This window comes from Ursus maritimus, unplaced genomic scaffold (assembly GCF_017311325.1).
Source record: "Ursus maritimus isolate PB19 unplaced genomic scaffold, ASM1731132v1 scaffold_16, whole genome shotgun sequence".
In the NCBI taxonomy this organism is placed as follows: Eukaryota; Metazoa; Chordata; class Mammalia; order Carnivora; family Ursidae; genus Ursus; species Ursus maritimus.
Genome location: NW_024424008.1, coordinates 62,976,855 through 63,002,627, shown reverse-complemented (window position 1 = coordinate 63,002,627; position 25,773 = coordinate 62,976,855). Strand labels below are relative to the sequence as shown.

The following is a 25,773-nucleotide window of genomic DNA, read 5'->3' as shown; positions in this document are numbered from 1 at the left end:
CAAATTATGTATTAGCTTTAGTTGTGAAGCTTTGTTTTTTCTGAAATTCCTAATAAATTCTATTAAATTTTGGTACAGTGGTATAAAAAGTTCATGATTGATCAGTAATACCACATATAAATAGTAAAGCCATCTGACTAAGCCGTCGAAGGGTCTCTGTACTTCGGAGGTGTTGCCAAGGGGCTTGATTAAGAAAACCAAAAGAAACTCCTTGTATAATCATGAAACTCCTTTTATGATTTTAGAAGTTTTTTCATAAAATTATGATAATCTCATATATCTTTTTATTTTCCCTCACCCATTCTGCTTCAGGCTCTCATCTGGACTACTTACCTCTCCCTCCAGGAAAGCTGACAGAGGGCATTCCTTAAGTGTGGTGGACTGGCAGAGTAAAAATCTGTCATATCAATCCCATCTTAGAAGTGCGTGGGGGGCTCCCTCGGTTGAGCGTCCATCCCTTGGTCTCAGCCTAGACCTTGATCTCAGGGTCGTGAGTTCATGCCTGCATTGGGCTCCCATCTTAAAAGTTTTCAGCCCTTTCCCTTTGGCCTCTGGAGGGACCGTGCTTGCACTAATGCCCAGACCCCTGGCAGGCCCCCAGCTTCTGTCCCATGCCTCTCTGCCCAAGTGCACACTGTCCCCCAGCTCGGAATGCCTTCCTGTCCCTCCACTGACATCCGCCTGAATCACGTTTACTTGTTCTTTTAAATTCTGCTCAAGTTGAATGTTGTCTGGTGTTTCCTAATAACCCTCTGCCACCTTTGTGTCAGTTATGTCCTTCTTATTCTGAACCATAATCACTTCTGTGTATGTAACCCTCTTCTAGATGAAGAGCTCCTGGCAGCTAGAGGTCACCGTTGGTGTCTGTGCCCTTAGGAATTAAAGTGGGGGATGCAGTGGCAAATCAAAATAATGAAGGAAGAGAAAATAGTCAAGTGTGCGATTTATCAGGCCCCTACTACATGCTAGGGGCTGTTCCATGTATTAGGGAGACAGTAAAAAAACAAAAGTAATTATTTTCTTCTATCATGGAGCTTACATTTGTGTCGGGAATACAGATTTCAAGCATAAGAATGTATCACCAGAGGGTTATAAAGCAGAGCATAGGAAGGGGCAGAGTACTGGGGTGCCACGTGAGACAGATGGGGTGGCCAGAGAAGGTCTCTGAGGAATGAAGTGAAGGGGAGCCAGCCAGGCAGCAGCAGGAGAACAGATAAGCCAGAGGGCAGGAAAGCTGGGTGTTCTCCTAGAGTATTTCAGAGCAGGTGGGGCTTGTTAGGGGGAACAGAGGGTCAGCGGTCTGGAACAGGGCCCCTCCAACACTAATGGAACACATCTTCCCATCACCTACAGATGGTGGTAAAATGCATTTCCTAGTCTGAGAGGTCTGGGTGGGACCAAACCGTACCAGTGCTGCTGGTCTGTGGATCCCATTTAGAACCACAAGGGTCTGGAGCATAACCTTGGCTGCATATTGAAACCACAAGAGGAACTTTAAAAAGTACTGAAGTCTGGGTTACACCAAGGTGCAATTTGAGCATTTAGATTTTTTTAAATCTCCCCGGATAGATTGTAATGAGCAGCCAGGGTTAAGAAACAGTCTAGAAGCAACAATGAGAAACAAGTCATGGGGCTGAGGAACCCAAACGCAGCCTGCAGCATGAAGACCGCCAGCAAAGCAACCAGTCTGGGCCCCTCTCTGGCCGGTGGGACTGGACACACGCACGGGCAACTGTTCTGCGTTGGACATTGTCTCTTTGGGCTCCCCTCGGTCCCCGGTCTATTACTGAAGTCGCCGTACTACATGACTGTTTCACTGTTGTGGTGGTCAGCTGTAGTGGGAGAGATTCGGGGAGCTCTGATGGAAGCGGGTTTGGCTTTGCTCCATCCGTGTCATGCCTCACTTCATTTGTTCAGTATTTAGTGCTGTTCCTGTGCCAAGGGCTTGCTGCGCTCTCAGAGTACGCCGTGAGTATGAAATAGCCCTTGTGTGGTCAGATTCGCTGAGTTCCACGTTTCCGGGTTAGAAGTGGCCAAAGGGGAAAGTGGAAGTGACAGGAAGCTGTTACTCTTAGCAGGTCACTGTGGTCGCTCACGGAGGGGACAGGCTGACACAGGGTGCCTGGCTTCTCCGCTCTACAGCATCTCCCCAACCACGGCCCCGCTGACAGCAGCAGCCCTCGGCCCACTGCCAGGCACTAGGCTGAGACCCACAGAGACAGTGTCACCCAAGCTCCCTCCTCCTCACTAATGCAGGCTAGATTTGACCCCTGCCCCAGTATTCTGCACCTCCCCTTCTCCCCTCCTAGACCCTCCTCCTTCAGCTCCTCCCATAGTTGGCAAAATGTCATTCTTGTAACAAATCCCTTAGTCCCACAAGTCTTATAGCAGCTGTGTTTCCTGACTAATACAGTCGGATGGAGGAGACACACGTGGGAGGTGAATGACATTCTGAATTTGAAAAAAGCTTCAGAGTTAGCCAAATGGATATTGTTCTAGAGAATGAAAAGAAGAGCCTCCCAGGTTTAGATGAGACAGAGCCAGGAGACAGGGAGGAAGCAGGGTCCAAAACACCGTCCTGGTAAGTGCCCCAACCACACAGGCTCTCGCCCTTTGATGACTGGTTCCTTCTGACCAGATTTCACCACTGCCCCAGAGCCTCCTTTCAGCTCGGCAAACCCATAGAGCTTTCTTGGTATACAGAGTTATCTAGAAAGAAATTTCAAACAAAGAACTTGAAATACAGATGCAAATAAATTAGAATTTAAAACTATGCTCTCAAATCTGAATTTTTAATGAAATTATAAAATGGACATTTCCGAAATGAGAATTTTCCTTTTCGAGTAGAAAGGTATTGATGAAAGTAACATGAGAATTGAGGTCAGTGGTCCTGGGAGAACTAAGGCAGGATTCACCGAAGATGTCACTTTTTGACATGCTGGCCAGGTGTGTAGCTGCGGGGTTTGGGCAGGTGTATGTCTGCTTCCTCTTCGCGTTTCTAGGAGGAGAGAGAGGACAGGACTAACAGCCTCAGGGACTAAGAGGACTTTGTTTCTGTCTGTCTAGTACTGGACGCACACATTTGCTTGAATCATACCCAGGAAAGCAAGTGGGCAACGGAACTACTGAATCCGTGTCCCAACCCGGGACTGGAGAGCAGCGGAGTCCAGCAGAGCTCCGAGCAGACCCCGCTCCACACACATTGCTCCCTGTGAGTAGAGCGAATACGCATTCTTCCCAAGTTCCCAGCGCTGCTTTGCAGCTGTAGGTGGAGTACTTGAAATATAGGTGAAATGGAAATTTCTAGTGATGAAACCTCTTACTGTAACTTGTGAGAACATTTTATGAAAAATGGCATTTGGATTTTTTTAATTGTCTATTTTGGTATAATATAAATATAGAGTCCTGAAGTTACCACAACCCCCAAAATAGCCCTTGGTGGCAGCATTAGAGCCAAGGTTAGCTTTCTGTGTGGTGGAGGGAGGCCTTCCTGTGGCCCTGGGATCACACTGTGTCTTCCAAATCAAACAGTTGGCACTTTTGGAATACAAAAAGAAGAAGGAGAAGAAGGAGGAGGAGGAGAAGCAGCAGCAGCAGGAGGAGGGGGAGAATTCATTAGAAAGTAATGAATTGAAATCAGAAATTACAAGTTTTAAGAGAGCAAATTATTGTGGCCTTTTAATGGTACCGCTTAGTTCTGGTCTGCCAAGCCTGTGTGGGAGGTGAGTCACGGCATCCTGCCACATACTGTGCACGTGCTGTTATTTCATCCAGACAGGCAGCCAGAGCACCACGTTTTCATCTCCGTGGACAGATGAGCACAAAGGCTCAGAGACGTGCCACCCCGCCCCCCGCTGGGTCACGTAGCTGGTCAGTGGCAGGATCACAGTGCAAACCCAGGTCTGTCTGTCTGCAGCCCCCGTGTTCTTTCTGCGACGCTATATGGGGAAAAATGGGAACTACTGGACAAAATTAGGGAGAAGAGAAAAGGAAATGAAAAAATGACTGCAACAGGAAACATTTTGTACTTTCCTATTTTGGGGGGAGAAGCATAGGATTTAGGATAAGTTAAAGTTCAGATTTTAAAAAACAGAAAGCTGCATGCCACTACTAGTAAGTATTTGGGGCATTTTTATGCCGTCAAGATACAGTCTTGTGAATTGGGATATTATTTACAAAATGACATTCCAGTGGGGTAAGCAGGCCAAAGGGCTACACCATGATTTCTGTGAAGGCTTCCAAGCACCTCAGATTAAAACTCAACTCTCTTTTTTTAAAACAGCAAGGATTTATACTTAGGTGCTATTGTCGCTGTACTCAGCAGCAGCCCGCGTACAAAACCCACGTCGCAGCTAATAATCCCCAGGAGTACCCTCTGACCTGTGTCCCCGACTGTACCCTCTGATATGTGCCCCCAAGAATAATCCCCAACTGTACCCTCTGATCTGTGTCCCCAAGAGTAATCCCCTCTGATCTGTGTCCCCGACTGTACCCTCTGATCTGTGTCCCCAAGAATAATCCCCAGCTGTACCCTCTGATCTGTGTTCTCAAGAATAATCCCTAACTGTACCCTCTGATCTGTGTCCCCAAGAATAATCCCCAACCGTACCCTCTGATCTGTGTCCCCAAGAATAATCCCCAACCGTACCCTCTGATCTGTGTCCCCAAGAATAATCCCCAACCGTACCCTCTGATCTGTGTCCCCAAGAATAATCCCCACTGTACCCTCTGATCTGTGTCCCCAAGAATAATCCCCAACTGTGCCCTCTGATCTGTGTCCCCAAGAATAATCCCCAGCTGTACCCTCTGATCTGTGTCCCCAAGAATAATCCCCAACTGTACCCTCTGATCTGTGTCCCCAAGAATAATCCCCAACTGTACCCTCTGATCTGTGTCCCCAAGAATAATCCCCACTGTACCCTCTGATCTGTGTCCCCAAGAATAATCCCCAACTGGGGCGCCTGGGTGGCACAGCAGTTAAGCGTCTGCCTTCGGCTCAGGGCGTGATCCCGGCGTTCTGGGATCGAGCCCCACATCAGGCTCCTTCGCCATGAGCCTGCTTCTTCCTCTCCCACTCCCCCTGCTTGTGTTCCCTCTCTCGCTGGCTGTCTCTCTCTCTGTCAAATAAATAAATAAAATCTTTAAAAAAAAAAAAAGTAAAGAACAGAAACAAGGGAGTTTTGTCCATGTCCACCAAAAATTTTTATCCGCCAAAGGATACTGTCAACAAGGGAAAAGACAACCTGCAGAGCAGGAGAAAATATTTGTAAATCTTATATGTTCAAAGAGATTGGTATCCAGAATAACAAAGAAAAACTCAATTTAAAAATAGACATTTCTCTAAAGAAGATGTATGCATGGTCAATGAGCATATGAAAAGATCTTCAGGTTTCTACAAACAAAAGGTCATTTAAAACAGTAGGACTCTGGTCCAGTTGGAGCAAACAGGCTCCTCCGGTGAGCTTGTAAAGCAGGACAAGTCTTTATTTTACTAGTGCTTGAACATTGTGATGTCATCCTTCCGTGAAACGGGGCAACCAGAATCCCTGTGCAACACTGGCCATAACACCTCCAGAGAGAGGCGCTGGGGTCTTAACAGAGCCAGGAGGGGTCACTGACGATGACAAAGGTATGTAGAAATTGTTGTGAATTAAAGTGGAAGAGAATACCTATAGAAGTGAAGACTAAGTGACGATGTGATTCTATATATATATGACATCTTAAAATACAAGGGGAAAAAATACCATGTACACTGAGTTTTTAATTTTAGGAAAAAATGACCTCTTTCCAATTGAGAAGATAAGTTTTCTCAAATTTGCATGGAGTCAAATTTCCTTTCCGTGGCATATAGTGTATATGAATGGACAAGGCACAGAGCCTGTGGGTCCGCCACCACTGCACCGTGAGGACCAGCTCTGTCAGGCTGAACACTCTTTCATGCAGCCCGAGCAGTGAGCGGTCTGTGTCTCGTGCTGGTTTGCCCTTTCCAGAAAGGAGCACTGCTAGGACTGAGCCTGTGGTGCTGGACCTGAGTCACAGGCGTGAGCAGGAATGTGCACACAGGGGTGGATCCATACAGACAGACCTGGACGCTCACATGGGCCTCCTCGCTCTGCCCCCCGACAGGACCTGGCACTCAGACCTTCTTCCCTAATGAAAGGAACCCAGGTTCTGGGGGAAGTGATTATTCCGGGCCTGTGCAGAGAAAATACAACATGGGCCTGGAGTAAGGATGTACTAAATGAAATACACAATTAAAAGCAGGACATTTCAAAATGTCCCACCTGTCCACAGGAGCAATCTGACGGTGATCCCAGTTAGCAGGAAAATAAATAATGGTGATACTAGATTATGGCCCAAAGAATAAAACAAGTCTAAACCCATACTGATACAAATAAATGATCACATGAGTAGATGGGGAAGAAGTAATGACTTCTTTACAGAAGGGTTCCAGGACATATGGAAGAAATGAGGACATAGAAAAATCACCGTTGGAAAGCCACACAATGGTTGCAAACAAGACCCACAAACGGATGCCAAAAGACCCACGTACTTACCACATACTTACCAGTAAGGACACATTTCGAAATCATGCCATGACCTCTGATCCAATGCAGTGAAAAGGGTATAACTGCAATTCAGTCAGGAGAAAAGCATCACACAAACTCAAACCGAGGGACGTTCCACACAACGCCCCACTGGCACCTTCAAGCATCAAGGTCATGAAAGGAATAAGAGAGGAACTGTCACAGATGAGAAGAGACGAGAGGACATAAAATATAATATGACAGAGAAGGACAGTAGTGGAAAAAACTGCTGAAATCCTAAGAAAGTCTGTAGTGTAGTTGATAGTCTTAAAACAATGTTTGTTTCCAAGTTTTGATGCCTCTGCTATGGTTCTGTGAGATGTTAACAGTAGTGAAAGCTGGAACAGAATATAGGAACTCTGCACTATTATGACGAGTCCTCCATAGGTCTAAAATTACTTCAGAAGAAACAGTGACAGGGCACCTGGGGGGCTCAGTCCGTTGAGCGTCCAACTCTTGATTTTGGCTCAGGTCATGATCTCAGGGTCATGGGATCGAGCCCCAGGTCAGGCTTCACACTGGGCATGGAGCCTGCTTATGATTCTTTCTTTCTCCCTCCCCTCCCACTCTCTCCCCACAAAAAAAGAGAAAAGTTAAAATTTTAACTCTCAAAATATTTAAAATCTTGTGTTGTACCTTATGTCCCAATTTTTGGCTCAGAACAAATACCACTATAATTATATAAAACATTAAAACATATACTTTGTAGTTTCTTAAAAATGTATTAAGCACTTATGTCTACATATGCCATTTTAATATGGATTATATAGAATTAACCATTGAGGTCATCCGTTTGAAAGCCAAATTCCAAGTGAAGGTGAGGGATACTGCGGAAGAGTGCTGCCGTTGCCGCAGTAGCAGAAGAGGGACAGGGGCTTGATGACGACAGAACCACCTGCTGCGTCTCCAGGACAGCAGAGGTGAGCGCTGTGGTCTGGAGACCCTGGAAGGCATCCTTGGGGCTCCTGGAGGCTCCTGGGCTGTAGCTTCCCACACAGGGGGGCTTCTCTTCCCCTCCACCGGGTTCTTGTGGTCACGAGCCCTCGTTTACTTCTGGCATATGTCTGATCAAAATGAAAACGTAACCCCTTTCATGGTAGGGGAAAAATTCGTATGTACTGATCGCTTGAAAGAAAACGAAAAGCCTACATGGCAGGAAAAATGACTGTCTTGCAATAAAGATCCTTCCCCTGTAATAACAGCTAACAGTTGTTTGAAAGCTTGTGTCAGAGCTGGTGCAACTGTGTGTGAACAACAGGATCTCCTCTCATCCCGGCAGCCCAGTGAGCTAGGAGCCGAGTTGTTAAGGGCACGCTCTGCACCGAAGAGCTGAGTCATGTGCCCAAGGTCACAGAGATAGGAAAAGGACATCTCCGGCAGTGAAACCAAAGTCTGTTTGACTTGAGAGCTCACTTAACCCCTGTCGTGGATAGCCGGCTCCCATGACAGAGCAGAAATCTCTAGATGATTTTGGGTATATCTACAGGATCAGAAACTTTTACGAACAAACACATAGGCCGTCTGGGTGGAGAATTGTTTATTAGCTGTATGAGTACGTAGGGTGGGTTGAAACTTGAGTCTAAGTCCGTTAGCTTTTGTAGACCACACGTGGAATGTTCTAGGCACCCTGTGTCCTTCATGCTGATGGCGTCAGGGCGGTTACCTGCCAACCAGATTGCAAACAAAACTCCTTTACCTCTTTGGTGAGTTAGTAAGAAAGGAAGAACAAGAATGATCTAGTCTCAGCCCCCAAGTTCCTACCATCCCCCAAGTTTTCACATGGGAAATATTTGGAGACCTCCTCCGAAGGTCATCCTCTGAAATCCCCTCTCCTTTTCTTATGTGGCCCAGTGTGACTGTCCCTCAGCACCAGCCAGTCACGGCGGTCTGTGCGGGGTTTGCTCTGGGGGTTGGATGGCTGCTTTTCTGCAGCCCCTGCTATGTGCTCACGCATGAAACCTGTACTTGAAGCACTGCCCGTGTGACAGGCACAGCCACAGCTAGAGAAGGAAAACTGAGCTCGGCTTCCTGGGGAAAAGAGACATAGGCGCTCACTGTAATGGGACTAGCCATGACCCCAAAGGAGCACAGTGGAGAAAGCAGTCCTTGACTCAGCTCTGCTGGGGAAATCAGGATGTCGGGGCTTGCGGTGTGAGTTGGGGCTCACCGGGTAGCGAGGAGAGCGTGTGCAACTTCAGGGAGCACAGCAGGACTGTGGCTCAGGTTGTGCATCTAGGGAGGCAGGACCTCAGGCTGGAACTGTGGAGGGTGACTTCCTGTGCTCTGCTCTGTCTTAGCGCAGATCTTAGTCATCAGTCTGTGCCACCCAGTAGGTCCTTAAATAATGGGAAATTAACAGAGAATGCTTTTAATGCAATTTCCTGTCTACCATAATCAGTTGTAAAACTAGGTCAATTAGTACTGAACTGTTTGGTTTGAGATTTTTTAAAAACTAATATGATATACTGCCCTCTAGTGGCTATAAAACAATGGCCTTTGTATCACAATCAACGCAAGCAGCTTTTACTCTTTTAAAACGCGGACTTATTTATTTTTATTTAAATTCAATTAGCCAACATACAGTACATCATTAGTTTTTTGATGTAATATTCACTAATTCATTAGTTGCATATAACACCCAGTGCTTATCACATCACTTCTTTGCCAATTTGGATGCCTTTTCTTTCTTTTTGTTGTCTGATTGCTGAGTACTACTATAGGGATAGAGGGAACATAGCTTAATATCATAAAAGCCATCTATGAAAAGCCCACGATGAATATCATTCTCAATGGGGAAAAACTGAGAGCTTTTCCCCTAAGGTCAGGAACGTGGCAGGGATGCCCATTCTCACCACTATTGTTCATCATAGTACTAGAAGTCCTTGCAACAGCAATCAGACCTTTTCTGGAAAATATATATATATATGTATCATGTTGAAAGGCCTCTAAAGAGACTTAAATAAACAGGATATACCACATCATTGGACTTGAAGACTCAGTTTCATAAAGATGTCACTTTTTCTCATTGACCTTAATTATTCAATGCAATTCCAACTGAAACATTAAAGGGCTGTTTGGAAATTTGACAAGCGGATCCAAAAATGTACATGAAGGAGGAAAGAAACAAGAAGAGGGTGGATACACTGAGATGAGAAGAATGGTGTGGAGGTGTGCCTTGATCCACAGGGCTTCCTATGATAACATGGTGGTCGCCCAGGGACACATATTAAAATCAGTGGAACAGAGAACCCGAATGTAAACCCAAGCACACAGAGAAACCTGATTCATGACAAAGCAGGTCTTCCTGTCAAGGGGGCAAGGGAGGACATGGCAGCCGTGGGTGTGCCCGGCTCAAATGCGCCTTCAGGACATAACCCGCACCCAGGAGGACACTGCCTGACAGCATCTGGCTGCCCTCCCTCCGGCCCCGGCACCGCATTCCCACAGGGCCAGGCTCCCGGGAGGCTGTCGCTGTGATGGACTACGGTGAGTGTGCTGGCGGCAGTCCGTTCTTGCCCGGTGTGGGGATTCCTCTCAGCAGCAGCCGCTGTCCACAGGGAGCTCCCCGGCCTGCACAGGACTTTCCCAGACCTGGGCTTCCTTCCCTGTCTCCCGTCTCAGGGGTCAGACCTGCATCATTGCTGCAAGGCTCTCCTAGCTCGCCCTGCTCCCCTTCACGTGTGTTTCCTTCCCGCAAATCCCCTACACCTCTAAATCCGTCATGGCATCTGCCTCTCAGGAATGAACCAGAGACGGCGCTGGGAGGGGCCCAAGAAAGCAGCCTGCGGCACAGAGACTGCAGCAGTCACTGGCTGGTGTGGGGGAGAGCTCCGACCTGAGCACGGTGGTGGCCACAGACTGTCCCTGGCCCCCAGGGGTTGCTCAGCTGCTGAGTGTTTCACACATAACGACCTGGGGAAACATCACAGTAGAGAAAACAGACCAATGCAGTAATTCGGACCTTTAAAAAACAGGAGGGCCCCCGCCTGCAAGGACAGTGGCTGGTTGTTGCCCAGTGCATTGCCCTTCAGAAGAATCCTGGGAGCCTGAGGGCAGGTAAATGCTGTGAGAGCCAACATAGTCTTGTGGTGGCCACAGAGAGAGCCTCATCTCCCAGCACTAGAAGACAGAATACAACTGAGGAACAGCCACGGGGAGCTACAGAGGCAATCGATGCTCTGCTGTCATTTGGTCGGAGCCCTGACACATGGGATGGGGACATCTGGGTGGGTGTGCACAAGAGCTGGGGCTCAACAGACTCTCAGTTCGGTGCCCCCCGCCCACCATCAGCCCCAGGCTGCAGAAGAGAACCACCACCCAAGCTCTTGGCGATGCGGTGTGTCTCACCATGCTTCCTGCAGACCTCTCAGGACCAGCACGTCCCTAGCGGCATTGTGCTGGGATTTGACAATAGTCATCTGCCAACAGCCAGGAGAGGAAGTGGCAGCAATGCTAAGGGGTACCTGCTGCCTTGTGGTGGGGAGGTCCTGGTAGGGCCTTCTCACACGGGGTGAGTGCTAGGTCTTAACAGAGAGGAGGAGTATCACTAAGAACATCAGTGCTGGTCTCCTTTGTAGGCCAGGCCCTGAAGGTATGAGAAGCAGTCCCAGAGCTGGGCTTATTAATTGCCATGCACACAATGAGCCCCAAAGGAAGAGAGCCTAGAAAGCAGCACTTACCTGCCAGAAGCCAGGGGACCATGGTTACCATAACCAGCAAGGTTAAAGAGGCGGCCAAGAGAGCCTGACTGGCAGGAAGATGATTTTCCTAGGGACAAAGTAGCCAGGCACCCTGCAAGGTACTACTGACCCTCTGTAATCGGAGGGTAAGAATGGAGGGGCAGGAGGCTGAAGACGGGGCTCCCAATAAAAAGTCACAATGCCTTGTTCAGTTCCCTGAGCTGAGCCGATGAATGAAGAGACAGCTAGGACCCCAGAAAGAAGGGCCCAGCAGACACACCCAACAAATACATGCTGTAAAGGTCCCCTCAGTCCCTACCTAAATGACCTACAGCCATTTCAGTGAAAGGACACTGAGAAAAGGGGAATAACCACATATTTCAGGAATATAGAGCATAGCGATTTTAAGATTAACTAGAGGATGTGATCTAATAGGACAAAGGAGTAAACTGAGAAAACAAAGCTGGGAAATCTGAGAAACAAGGCAGCTCTTGGGGCCATGAGAATGCACCTGCAGCCCTGCATCTGTAGGAGCATGACTGACCACAGGCCCTTCGTGCTCTGCTCTGTCGTCCGGCCCAGCCCACACTTCCCATGCACTGGTCCCAGCAAATGATGCCGTTCCTACACAGCTCTTCTGATGGGCCACTTGAAGACCCTTCCATCCCACCGTCTTTCCCTCACAGCCAGACTTGCCTCATGGGCTGATGAGTCCCTCAGCCTCTCTCTCCATTTTTGCTTACAGGCATTTCCCTAATAGAATCTTTGCTCATGTAACCCTGTCTTGGTATCTGACCCTTAGAGGACCCAGTGCCAACACAGGAAAAGGCTAAAAGAGTCCCCAGGATGATGATAAAGGAAGATTGCTGCTCTGCACCAGGCCTAGGAAGCAACTGGTCAAGATCAGCGCCGAAGGGGACGGCTGCAAGAAGATAAAAATAACAGAAAACCTACCGTGCTTGAATGCTATTCCCTGCACTGTGGCCGAGTAAAAACTAGCAATAAATTACATTAACATCCAAACAAATTCATAATTTTTAATAACCAAAATAAAAAGTTGAAGAAAAAAATATATTCAAAGTATACTACATGACAACAGCAAAAATATATATTTACATAATCATAATAATGCAATTATTAAATATTAACAAAAATATATATATTTTATAATGATTTTTTATTATATTATGTTAGTCACCATACAGTACATCCCCGAAAAATTATAATATATTGGTGAGTATTTTAGTAGGCTGAGAGGAGGGGAAATGTGGGGAGAAGGGTGGAGAGTGGTATGAAAAATGTCAAGGAGGAGTTTAACATACTACACATGAAACTGAACTGTCAGGAAAAAAAAGAATGACAACATAGGCACTTTGTTTGGAAATACGGAATTAAATACAAAAGAAAGCTGAAAGAATTAAAAGTGTGTCTAATAAGAAGGAGTGGAGATTGGTACTGCTGATGATCTCATCATAATAATTGTAGATTTTTATGTGTAACTTTGGTAGAGTTTAAATGAAAATTATTTATTAAAAATGAGATCGTAAATATGACAATCATATGTGGCAGTCATAATTTGACAAACCAACCAAAAAAATCCACCATGTAAATAAAGAGGTGATTCATAAGAGAACTAAAAATGTGAATAAGAACATAAAGACATTTCATTTCAGAATTAGTTAAGGTTAAAATAGAAAAAGCAATGACCGCACTTCTAGATGTATATCCCGGAGAATCCAAACATGTCCACACAAGCCTGTACACACCTGTTCATACCAGTGTTTCCCATAATACCATTCTCCAGCAACTGAAGGATGGACAAACGAAAGGTGGTGCATCCACGTAACGGAATAGTATTCAGCAGCAAAGAAGAATGGTATTTTGATCCACGTTGCAACGTAGATGAATCTTGAACATATTTTGCTGAGTGAAAGAAGCCAGTCACACAAGGCCACATGTTGTATGATTCCACTTGTATGAAATGTCCACAGGAGCAGAAAATAGCTTAGTGCTAGTTAGTATGAGTTACCAGAGGATGGTGGAGGGAAAAATAAGGAGTTTCTGCTGATGGATGTGGCATTATTTTGTGGAGTTAAAAAATATTCTAAAATTAAATAGTGGAGTTGATTGCACAATTCTTTTTTAAAAATATTTATTTGAGAGACAGAAAGAGAGAGCACAAGCAGGGGAGAAGCAGAGGGAGAGGGAGAAGCAGGCTCCCTGCTGAACAAGGAGCCCGATGAGCAACTCAATCCCAGGACCCTGGGACCGTGACCTGAGCCAAAGGAAGACGCTTAACCGACTGAGCCACCCAAGCACCCCTCATGGCACAATTCTGTGACTGTATTAAAAATCACTGAATTGTATATGTTATGGTATGTGAACTACATCGCAATAAAACTTGTCAAAAATAAAACCACAGAAAAAAATTTTGAATATTTTTAAAAATGAGAAGTGTAGAGCAGAAGAAAATAGTAAGATTAAAAGAGAAGGAAATATAAGAAAACCAAAAAACCACAAATATGTTTCATGGTTAAATATGTGAGTGATCCGTCACAGAGATCTGTACTCATGGTGTCACAGATTGGAGTTCATGTCTCAAATTTGAACACAGAGTATGAGTCATAGTTCTTTCCTGTATGAAGACTGTATTTTCAAGTAACATCTACACTGAACATGAGGCTCAAACCCAAAACCCGAGATCAAGAGTCACATGCTCTCCCAACTGAGCCAGCCAGGAGCCCTGAGTCATCTTTCTTTTAATGTGTTATTTATATATAGAAAATATTTTTTCTTACATACCAATTACCACACACACACAAAAGTTCAAATAGCTCAAGATAACATTTTTAAGGTCTAGGGATTAGAATAAAAACCTACCACAGGACCTATTTTATCAACATAGAGAAGTAGAATTGTTTTCTCCTTGGCTTGACAAAAAAGATAAAAAATAAAATGAGATTTTTTTTTAAAAAAGAACTATTGGGGTGCCTGTGTGGCTCAGTTGGGTGTCTGACTCTTGATTTCAGCTCAGGTCATGATCTCACAGTTATGAGATCGAGCCCCACGTTGGACTCTGTGCTCAGCGAGGACTTTGCCTGATATTCTCTCTCCCTCTCCCTCCTGCTCACTCTCTCTCTCTCTCTCTCAAATAAATAAACTTAAAAAAAAAAAAAGCTCTTAAAGCCTCAGGCTTAACAAGCAATACTGCATTTCAGGGAGAATCTAACTGATCTACCCCAGTGCAAAACAGCCATTGTATTTATTTAGGTTGCTTTCCAAATGTGCTTTATTAGCTGAAGTGAGTAAGGTTTTCAGATGGCTTTTTACCAAAAGGATCAGGAAGGCAAAAATATCATCAGAGACCCAGAGATGCTATCGGAGCATTACAAGAAAGGGCTTGGAAGGTGTGCGTGGCCAGGAAGCCAAGGGGACCTTCCACCCAAATGAATCATGAGCCAGCAGCATCCTGTTAAATGGGGAAAATGGAATCAGCTGTTACTTAAAACTGTGTCCTCACCTTCCAGTTTATTTCCATGACAAACAAGCTAGAAATGACAAGGGATTTAATTGGCAGAGTTAGTTTTTTAATGATTTGAGTCGTATTTGTAAGTCAGATAGAAACAAAAGGTAATGTCTTCCCAGAAACACGTGCTGAGTGACCTCTCCGGCATGTTCTCTCTGAGATCAGGTCTTAAAGGGTTCGTGTAGCTGCGGCTTTCAGAAATTTGTAAAAAGCATAACCACAAAACAAGAATCAGAGCAAGGTGTAGGGCATTCAAGCACCTCGTCTGGGACATTTGGAAGGCACGGCTGTGCTGCTACGCCCAACCGGTCTGCCTGCCTTGACGGTAGGAATTAGAAATGCTAGGGCCATGTTAAAATCCACGTAGTGCGTCTACTCTTGTGAAAATAACCTTAACATACTTGAAAATGTGCCTGTTCGGACGTACTACTCGGAGGATTTCCCACTTTCAAAAAGAGTGATCAGTTTCATGTCCCACAATTTCCAGAACACATTTAGTTTTAAGGTAAAACTCAAACTTCCTATTAATGAAATATTTTGATATGCCTTTTTTAAGATTAAAGCAAACAAAATAAGTTAACGTCTGTGACCCGACGATAGGTTCCAGCAGTGCATGAACGGAAAGGCAGGGAAGCTCTGACTGCAGTTTCCCTGAGCTTTTGCTGAGGGCCCTGCGTCAAGCCTTCATCAGCGAAGGTGCTCTGGGCGCATCTTCAGAAACAAACAGTGACATGTGCTCTGGGCAGCTTTGGAACAAGTTGCAGTAATGACATTGTCTTGACCTTTATAACTGATGTCAACTGACGCTGACAATGATAATTTAATGACAATTTATCGAGCACTTGCCAGGCATTCTGACAGACACAGTGTGTGATAACCTCATTTAATGCTCTCAAGACCCTATCATGTGGGTGGGATAGTCCTCCCCCTTTAACACCTGGGAACAGTGAAGCACAGAGAGGTTAAAGTTGCCCAAAGACACACAGAGTATGATAAGCTGGAATCGTGAACCAGGAGATCTCACCACAGAACCTACACTCTTAACTACTGTACTACCTCTTAAAATCCAGAGTGAATTTTCTCTGGCCCATATTGTAACTGTCGAGAGTCCATAAAAGCCTAGAAATGTGTCTAGACGATAGACCAGACACACCCATAGCTGGACTGTAAGGACACAGAAGGAGTTGATTGCAAAAGGAGTATTTTAGCTCCATTTTTAGCAATGGTCATTACCTTAGGGGAAGAAAAGGGATTTCAAACATTTTAAAGAATTCTCTTTACAAGTGGAATCTTATCCTGCACTTCGATTTCTCAAACAGGTAAGAGTGGTGTCGCTTTATCGAAAGTAGGAAAGGCAGAGCCGTACGTGCCTTCCGCCCCAGCAGACCCCAGACTCTTCCCAAGAATTCAGGGTTTCGCGGAAGACAGCCTGAGAATCGCTGAGGTTGACAGAGACATTGCTGTAGACCCAGTGGATCTTATTTTCCGAAAGCCATTGGACAAAATATTTACTGATGTTCTCATAGACAAAGGGGATAAATACGACTCCGTATAATACAGTTAAGCAACAATACATTTTCCCCTCTCTAGCAGACGGACTCTGTATCTGGTCCTGTCGCATCCCACAGCTTTCATCGGTAGCTCGGATGAAGTCATGGACGATATGCCTATGAAACAGACGGGGACCAGCGGCAAATTATCGCCAGGCGTAATACAAGAGCGCGTGAGCCACAAGCAGCTCAAGCATACACATCTCAAAATGTGAAATATTTTCCATAGAAATCTTTTTTGAAGGAGTCCAAGGACTCAAAACTTCATCTTAATTTAAGAAACCCCAAAGTTAACTCACCTCCTTCCTAACACAGAGTTCATTTTCCAGTTGTATGAATTCCCGCCCTGCTCCCCAAGCTGCAGAAACAGATAGCTCCCAAGACCACAAGGTTGCAATGCCCAAATTAGAAGAACAGGAAACTAAACATCAAGAAGCCAGAGTGAACTTCAAATAAATAATCTAGAAACAGATATTAAAACCTGTGTAAAGAGCCAAGAAGGCAAAACCTGGGAGTTTGAAACTATCCTCTGCTAAGTAACCTTTGTTTAGGATTCAAGGCCCGTGGGGTTTGGGAAGCTGGGACAGAGGGGGAGCTTTAGGGCAAGTTTATGGGAGTCCTAGGTAATGCTGTTGTCACAAGTCCGAGGTAAAGGAGGTGTAGGGTGTGGGTTTCCAAACAACAGAGACTGAGACTTCGAGGCAACAAATGAGGGAAATGGCTGACCCTCAGAATCCAAGCCCAGGTATCACTCACAGGGACAATCTTGCAGACCACCATCGCCCTCAGCATACCTGTCCACCAGCCAAGGCCACCTCTTCCGGAGCAGGTTTGGGTGTAATGAGCAGCTGGACAACAACCTGCGATATATTCCAGGCTTTTTCCTTATGTTTGACTTTTACAAATGACGGGATCATCGTTACGTAACCTTTCGTAGCTCCTCTTTTTTGCCTAATGATGTATCAAGAAGCTCTTTCCATATCAATAAGTGATGTTTAATCAGATGTTTCACTTGCTCAGCCAACAGTGACAGGACACACAGCACATGTCAGGTGCTGTCCTAGGCACCAAGGGTACCGTGGTGAGCATCAGAGAGGGTTCCCAGCCTCGAGGAGGGGTCAGGCTGCTGCCGGAGAAAGGAAGGAAATAATGCACAGAATGAAAACGCAGGGCTGAGAGGTGCTATGCAAAGAAGGAAAACAAGGTGATGTGGTTGTGTGAGACTCCTCGCAGGTGAATGGTCGGAGAAAGCTTCGCTGCCAGTCTTGGGTTGAGATCAAATGCAAAGATGATGGTAAGAATTTTGCAGACAAGTAGCTAAGTTAGTGCAAAGGCCTAAGGCAGGAATAAGCTGGCCCCGCATGAGAAAGGGCAAGAAGGCTGAGGGACCGACCGCAGCGCAGCAGGGAGATGAGGCGGAGAGCCTGGGCCAGTCTGGGCCCCCGGCAGGGGAGAGGGGGGTGTGGAGCTCCACTGCACATGTGAAGGGAAGACATTGGTGGCTATTTTGTATGAAACACGTGTGTGTCAGCTTTACTGACTATAATTCAGACACAATAAAATCCTCTAATTTTGAACCTACAATTTAGTTTTTAAAAACACAGTTGTGTCATCAACACCATGATCTATGATGTAAAACACCTTCAGTGCTCAAAAAAGTTTCCTCCTCCTCCGTAGCCATTCCCCTCCAATCTGCTGTCAGTAGCATTTTACCGTCTCTAGAAAGATCAGGGGAATCATGCCGTCAAGACAACTATAATGGGCAGGACCCAGCCAAATAAAAAACATGGGGCCCCTAGCTTCAAAATTACTACGAATGCAGGAGGTAACTCCTTGAGGACATAGAGGGGTTGAAGTGAAGGGTTGAAAGTTTGATAGGATAAGGGGCAACAGTGATCCAAATAGGCTGACACACTGGATGCTGTGAAAATGGTGGTGTTCCCTCTGACTGCTTCTGTTTCTCATTCAGGTAGGAGGCAAGGCCACCAGCTGCGGTGGGAAAGGGAACGTACAATTGAGAGGCTATGGATGAAGTTGTGGTCCAGGGTTTCGGAAAGTGGGGAAGTGAACGCACAGGAGAAATACACAGGATGGCCCAGCAATGTTGGGAGTCCAGGGAGGAAAGTCCTCCTTAGCAGGTTTCTAGCTGACCTAGCCTTCTATTTCAACAGCGTAAATTGACCTCAGATTTATCCCTAAACGAGGGACTGGAACGGCCTTCATTGAGCACATTGGACCTCTACTCAGTGTGAAAACATCACGATGCGTCTGTGGGCGAGGAAGCAGGCTGAGCAGACTTTTGGGCAGGCCACCAACAGGATGTGTCATACTCTGACAAGTTGGTAAGTGAAGAAAAAGGACATCCCTGTTTACCTTACACTTTTTAATTGTTATTATTAGAAATGGGGGGGGAGTCCATTTTGCTTGGTTATTTAATATTTTTCTTTTATGAATTGGTTGATCAAATACTTTACCCAATTTTCCATTTTCAAATTGACCTTTGTGAGCCATTTATATATTCAGGATAGCAATCCTTAATCTATTTTATTTATTTCAAAATATATATTTCCAATTATCATTTGACTTTCTTTTTTGGTAATTTTTTTTACATGTGCAGGTATGTTTCTAATTTTTCATATGAATCTGTCAATCTTTCTTTCTTTCTTTCTTTCTTTCTTTCTTTCTTTCTTTCTTTCTTTCTCATGTTTAAAAATAATGCCCCAGGTAACTCCTATGGTATCATGCTTTAAAGGAAAACCTCAATATTTTATAAATATTTATATTTTTATAGTAATTTTATGGTTTCATTTTATATATGTGTGTGTGTATTTTTTTTAATTCACCTGATTTATATGTTGATGTTTCCAGACAAGAATGTTATCGAAGAAGGGGCACCTGGGTGACTCAGTTGGTGAAGCATCTGCCTTCGGCTCAGGTCGTGATCCCAGGTCTTGGGATCCAGCCCCGAGTTGGGCTCCCTGCTCAGCGGGGAATCTGCTTCTCACTCTGCCTCTGCTGTTCCCCCTGCTTGTGCGCGCTCTCTCTCTCTAATAAATAAATAAAATAAAATCTTTAAAAAAAGAATTTTATTGAAGAGATTCGACTGCTTTAAAAGAAAAAAATTCCCACTTCTCTCGACCAATTAGTGCTCAGAAATGACAGAAAATGACAAACATAATTTCAAATGTATATGGAAATGTGAAGGCAATAGCCTAAGCAGTCCTGAAGAAAAAGAATAACAAAGCCAGAAGCCAATACCACCAGCTATTAAATCTTTTCATAAGGCCACAGAGAAAATGATGAATGGGTACGAAGACAGTCCAGTGCACGAGTGGAACAGAGAAGTGAGCCCAGACACCGTCGCCCGACTTTGCTCCTAAATGCCATTGCGGTTCAGTGGGTTAGGAATGGTCCTATTGGCATGTAAACCTAGCTCCATTACAGAGAACACACTGATGGTCACCAGACGGGACGGAGGGTGGGGGAACAGGTGATGGGGATGGGGTAGTGCACCTGTCATGATGAGCACGGGTGATGTATGGACGTGTTGAATCACTACATTGTACACCTCAAACTAATACTACACTGTATATTAACAACATTGGAATTTAAACAAAAACTCACAAAAATATATGTAGAGCTAGGTCAACTGGGTAACCATATGGAAAAAATAAAATGAGATTTAAAAAATATTTTGAGATGAAAAAATATTTTGAGATGGATCATAGACATAAATGTGAAACTATCTCCATAATTCTGTGTAGGCAAAAAAAAAGGTAGGAAAAAGAAAATTAATTGTACTTCATTAAAATTAAGAATTTGTGAACTTCAAAGCTACAAGCAAGCTATAGACAAAAAAGAAAATATGTGGGGCGCCTGGGTGGCACAGCGGTTGGGCGTCTGCCTTCGGCTCAGGGCGTGATCCTGGCGTTATGGGATCGAGCCCCACATCAGGCTCCTCCGCTATGAGCCTGCTTCTTCCTCTCCCACTCCTCCTGCTTGTGTTCCCTCTCTCGCTGGCTGTCTCTATCTCTGTCGAATAAATAAATAAAATCTTTAAAAAAAAAAAAAGAAAAAAGAAAAAAGAAAATATGTGAGGAGTGCCTGGCTGGCGCAGTTGGTGGACCACGCTACTCTCGATCTTGGGGTCATGAGTTTAAACCCCACACTGGGCATAAAGCTTACTCAACAACAACAACAAAAAAAACACATTTGTAATGCATATATTTGGCAATGGACTTACATCCAGACTAGACATTTTCTAAAAAAAATTTTAAAAGATGGACAATGCTTCATGGACAAAACACTTCAGTAAAGAAGATATCCAAATGACCAATATGCATATTAAAAAATTGCTTGACAACAACTATCAAGGAAACGCAAAATCAAAATCACAATGAGAAATATAACCTCAGGGGCGCCTGGGTGGCACAGCGGTTAAGCGTCTGCCTTCGGCTCAGGGCGTGATCCTGGCATTATGGGATCGAGCCCCACATCAGGCTCCTCTGCTATGAGCCTGCTTCTTCCTCTCCCACTCCCCCTGCCTGTGTTCCCTCTCTCGCTGGCTGTCTCTATCTCTGTTGAATAAATAAAATCTTAAAAAAAAAAAAAAGAAATATAACCTCAGCAGAAAGCCTAATTTTTTTTAAAAAACTGATACTATGTGTTGGCAAGAATGTAGAACAGTTAGAAATTTTATGGAAGCTGGTTGGAGTGTAAATTGATCTACTTTAGAAAATGTTTTGGCAGTATCTAGTTAAACAAGACCTACTTATACTCTATGACTGAGCTCTTCCAATGCTGTGTATATTTCCACAAGGAGTGAGTTTATCATAAAACATGCCCCCAAATGTTCATAGCTGCTTTCAGAATAGCTTCAAACAGTAAACCCAAAAGGATGGGCTGTGGCATAGTAATGCAATGGAGTAGTAATCAATAATGAAAAATAATGCATATCTCCCTCAGCTTATAATAGGATTCCATCCCAATAAATCCATTCTCAATTGAAGACACCATGAGTCAAACATGCATTTACTACATGTAACGCACGGAATATCATCGCTTCGGCTGCCCCACCTCAAGCGGGCTCAGAACACTTACATTAGCCTCTGGCTGTCCGACAGCACCCAGGTGAGCCTAGTTTTCACTGAACTGTTGACTCCCTACACACTGCTGGATGCTGGCTGCTCTGAGAGTGAAACAGCGGCGGCTGGGTAGTACACCCTGGCTGTGAGCTCACGGGTGCTTTGCCCTGGTGGGCACGTGGGGGCCCAAGAGCAAGCAGAACTCAAAATTCCACATCGTTTCTACTGAGCGAGTATTGCTTCCGCACCCTGGTAAAGTTGAAAAACCGGATGCACTGCTCTTAGATGAAACAAAACAACAAAAACTGTAGATAGAAAAGTTAATTTTCGATAGAAAATAGCAAGTATTAGTTTCGGGGCGCCTGGCTGGCTCAGTTGGTAAAGCGATGGGACTTAGTCTCACGGTTCTGAGTTCAAGCTCTACGTTGGGCATAGAGATTCTTAAAATCTTTTTTAAAAACTAAAAATTATATATATATACACACATATAAAAATAAGCGTGAATTTGTATCAACCAGGACTCTCTACTGGAGTGTGTATGGAATAAATCTTTCAGCTTTCAGATGTAAGTGGAAAAGAAAAAAAGAGCCAAATGGTAAAAGAGAATAGTTTTCCAATTAGTCATACTGACTGTGTCTTCCAAACTAAACCTAATTAATTCAGAATAACGTCTTCAGAAATGTGAGTCGTGACGCTTAGCCAGAAAACTGAGATAGCAGGCTTCAGATCAGGAAATTCACCTATGCTGAGTAATTATGATTAGGAGTCGATTTCAGCTAGAATCCACCTGCACTTTTCTTCCCACGACCCTCTTTCCCAGGACCCCGGTGCCCCGAGACCGAGCGCGGGGCCCTCCCTCCTCCTCCTGGCCCCGCCCACAGGGCCCACCCCCGCCTGGAGCCCGGCCTTTTCTGCTGGCCCCGCCCCCGCCGCGAGCCTGGACTGCAGGCCCTGAGCAACACCCTCGCCCCGCCCTCGCGGTGAGCCCGGCCTCCTCAGCGTGGCCCCTCCCCCACCTCTCCTAGCCCCGCCGCGCCCCCACCATGATCCCCACCTCCTCCGTGTGGCCCCGCCCCCGCCAGGAACGACGCCTCCTGCGCGGGAGCGGCCTCGTAGCCCCGCCCCCTCGCGCGCGGAGAGCCTGTACTTCTTGCCCTCAGCCACAGCCTCGCCAGCCCCCTTCAGGCTCCTCTGCTATGAAGGCCTGTTCTTCCTCTCCCACTCCCCTGCCTGTGTTCCCTCTCTACGCTGGCTGTCTCTATCTCTGTTGAATAAATAAAATCTAAAAAAAAAAAAAAAAAAGAAATATAACCTCACAGAAAGCCCTAATTGCAAAAATGATGCTATGTGTTGGCAAGAATGTAGAACAAGTTAGAAATTTTTATGGAAGCTGGTTGGATGTAAATTGATCTACTTTAGAAAATGTTTTTGGCAAGTATCTAGTTAAGCAAGACCTACCTTATACAATCTTAACTGATGCTCCATCTTTCAATGCTGTATATCCAATGAGATCCTAAATGCCAATGTTCATAGCTGCTTTCGGACATAGCTTCAAACAGTAAACCAAAAAGGATGGGCTGTGGCATAGTAATGTGCAATGGAGTAGTAATCAATAATGAAAAATAATGGCATATCTCCCTCAGCTTATAATAGGATTCCCATCCCAATAAATCCATTCTCAATTGAAGACACCATGAGTCAAACATGCATTTACACATGTAACGCATTACGGAATATCATCGCTTGTGCGCCCACCTCAAGCCGGCTCAGAACACTTACATTAGCTCTGGCTGTCGAGGCAGCTTACGCGGTGAGCCTAGTTTTTCACTGAACTGATTTGACTCCTACACACTGCTGGATGCTGGCTGCTCTGAGAGTGAAACAGCGGCGGCTGGGTAGTACACCCTGGCTGTGAGCTCACGGTGCTTTGCCCTGGTGGGCACGTGGGAGCCCAAGAGCAGAAGTAGAACTCAAAATTCCACATCGCTTCTACTGAGCGAGTATTGCTTCCGCACCCTGGTAAAGTTGAAAACCGGATGCACTGCTCTTAGATGAAACAAAACAACAAAAACTGTAGATAGAAAAGTTAATTTTCGATAGAAAATAGCAAGTATTAGTTTCCGGGCGCCTGGCTGGCTCAGTTGGTAAAGCGATGGGACTTAGTCTCACGGTTCTGAGTTCAAGCTCTACGTTGGGCATATAGAGATTCTTAAAATCTTTTTAAAAACTAAAAATTATATATATATACACACATATAAAAATAAGCGTGAATTTGTATCAACCAGGACTCTCTACTGGAGTGTGTGTGGAATAAATCTTTCAGCTTTCAGATGTAAGGTGGAAAAGAAAAAGAGCCAAATGGTAAAAGAGAATAGTTTTCCAATTAGTCATACTGACTGTGTCTTCCAAACTAAACCTAATTAATTCAGAATAACGTCTTCTAGAATGTGAGTCGTGACGCTTAGCCAGAAAACTGAGATAGCAGGCTTCAGATCAGGAAATTCACCTATGCTGAGTAATTATGATTAGGAGTCGATTTCAGCTAGAATCCACCTGCACTTTTCTTCCCACGACCCTCTTTCCCAGGACCCCGGTGCCTCGAGACCGAGCGCGGGGCTCCTCCTCCTCCTGGCCCCGCCCACAGGGCCCACCCCGCCTGAGCCCGGCCTTTTCTGCTGGCCCGCCCCGCCGCGAGCCTGGACTGCAGGCCCTGAGCAACACCCTCGCCCCGCCCTCGCGGTGAGCCCGGCCTCCTCAGCGTGGCCCCTCCCCCACCTCTCCTAGCCCCGCCGCGCCCCCACCATGATCCCCACCTCCTCCGTGTGGCCCCGCCCCCGCCAGGAACGACGCCTCCTGCGCGGGAGCGGCCTCGTAGCCCCGCCCCCTCGCGCGCGGAGAGCCTGTACTTCTTGCCCTCAGCCACAGCCTCGCCCCGCCCTCGCCGCGGGCCGGACTTCCTGGCCCGAGAATCAGCGTGGCCCGCCCCTGCCGCATTGGGCTGACGCCTGGCCTCCGCGTCTCCATGGAAACGGGGCCCACTTCCGCTGAGTGAGGCGGGCGATGGCGGCCGGGGAGCCGGGGGATTTGGGCGGCTACTACTTCAGATTCCTGCCTCAGAAAACCTTCCAGTGTCTGAGCACCGGAAGACCTAAGCCGGCTCCGCCCAGTGGGAGAGCGAGGCAGGGCGGGGACGAGCTCCTGAGCCCGGCGGCGGGGCGGCGGAGTCCGGACCGCGCGCAGGGCCGCCTCCCTGGAGATAGCGGGGGAAGGGGGGAGTGCAGGGAGCGCGGTACGCTGGCTGGCCCCACACTGACCTGTCTCCCCGGCCCGCCCCGCGCTCGTCCCGCCCCGCGCTCGTCCCGCCCCGCGCTCGTCCCGCCCCGCGCTCGTCCCGCCCCGCGCTCACTCCCTCCCCCCCACCGCCCCTCCCCCCCACCGCCCCTCCCCCCCACCGCCCCTCCCCGCGCTCACCCGTACCCTCCCACCGCCCCTCCCCGCGCTCAGCCCTCCCCTCCCTCTCCCCGCCCCTCCCCGCGCTCATCCCTCCCCTCCCCTCCCACGCCCCTCCTCGCGCTCACCCCTCCTCCTACCGCCCCTCCCTCCGCGTCACCCCTCCCCCACCGCCGCCCCTCCAGCGCTCTCCCCTCCCCACTTCTCTCCTGCGCTCACCCCTCCCCTCCCACCTCCTCACGCTAACACCGCCCTGATCCCTCCCCTCGCGCCCCGCGCTGACCCCTCCCCCTTCCCCCCGCTCCACGCTGGTCCCACTCCGCCCCGCGCCCGCGCTGATCGCCCCCTCCCCCCGCAGGTCCATGTTGGGCAGAGTCGCGGCACAGGCGTTCGGCTTCGACCAGACGTTCCAGGCGTACCGCAAGGACGACTTCGTCATGGTTGGTGTGAGGGTAGGGGGCGCCGGGCGGCCGGACCCCGGCTGGAGACCGCGGAGTACTCTCCGCCCCCCAGGCTGGCCGGCAGAGGTGACCGCGTGGGGAAGGGGAGCCGCCCCACAGGACGAGTTCGGGGCCGTCGTTAGACAACCCCCCCACGCACACGGGAAAGGGTGCTCTGTCCGCGGTGCGCGGGAGACCACGGGTGCACGGGATGGCTGCGGGAGGTTGCGGGTGCGCTGGGAGCTGTGCGTGCGCGGGGGCTGCGGGTGTGCGGGAGACCACGGGTGCACGGGGCGGGGGACTGCGGGGTGCGCGGGAAGCTGTGCGTGCGCCGGGGCTGCGGGTGAGCGGGAGACCACGGGTGCACGGAGCGGGTGGCTGCGGGGTGCGCGGGAGGCTGTGCGTGCGCCGGGGCTGCGGATGCGCAGGAGACCACGGGTACACGGCGGGGGGGCTG

At 47.1% G+C, this 25,773-nt stretch overlaps 1 long non-coding RNA gene across 1 annotated transcript; it reads left to right on the top strand.

Annotated features, from left to right (window-relative positions):
- Window positions 1-2,428: 2,428 nt before the first annotated feature.
- Window positions 2,429-19,248, top strand: LOC103662467. Its single transcript, XR_568462.2, has 4 exons — window positions 2,429-2,581; window positions 3,067-3,211; window positions 18,514-18,684; window positions 19,211-19,248. It is a non-coding gene; the product is annotated as an uncharacterized LOC103662467 (long non-coding RNA).
- Window positions 19,249-25,773: the final 6,525 nt, after the last annotated feature.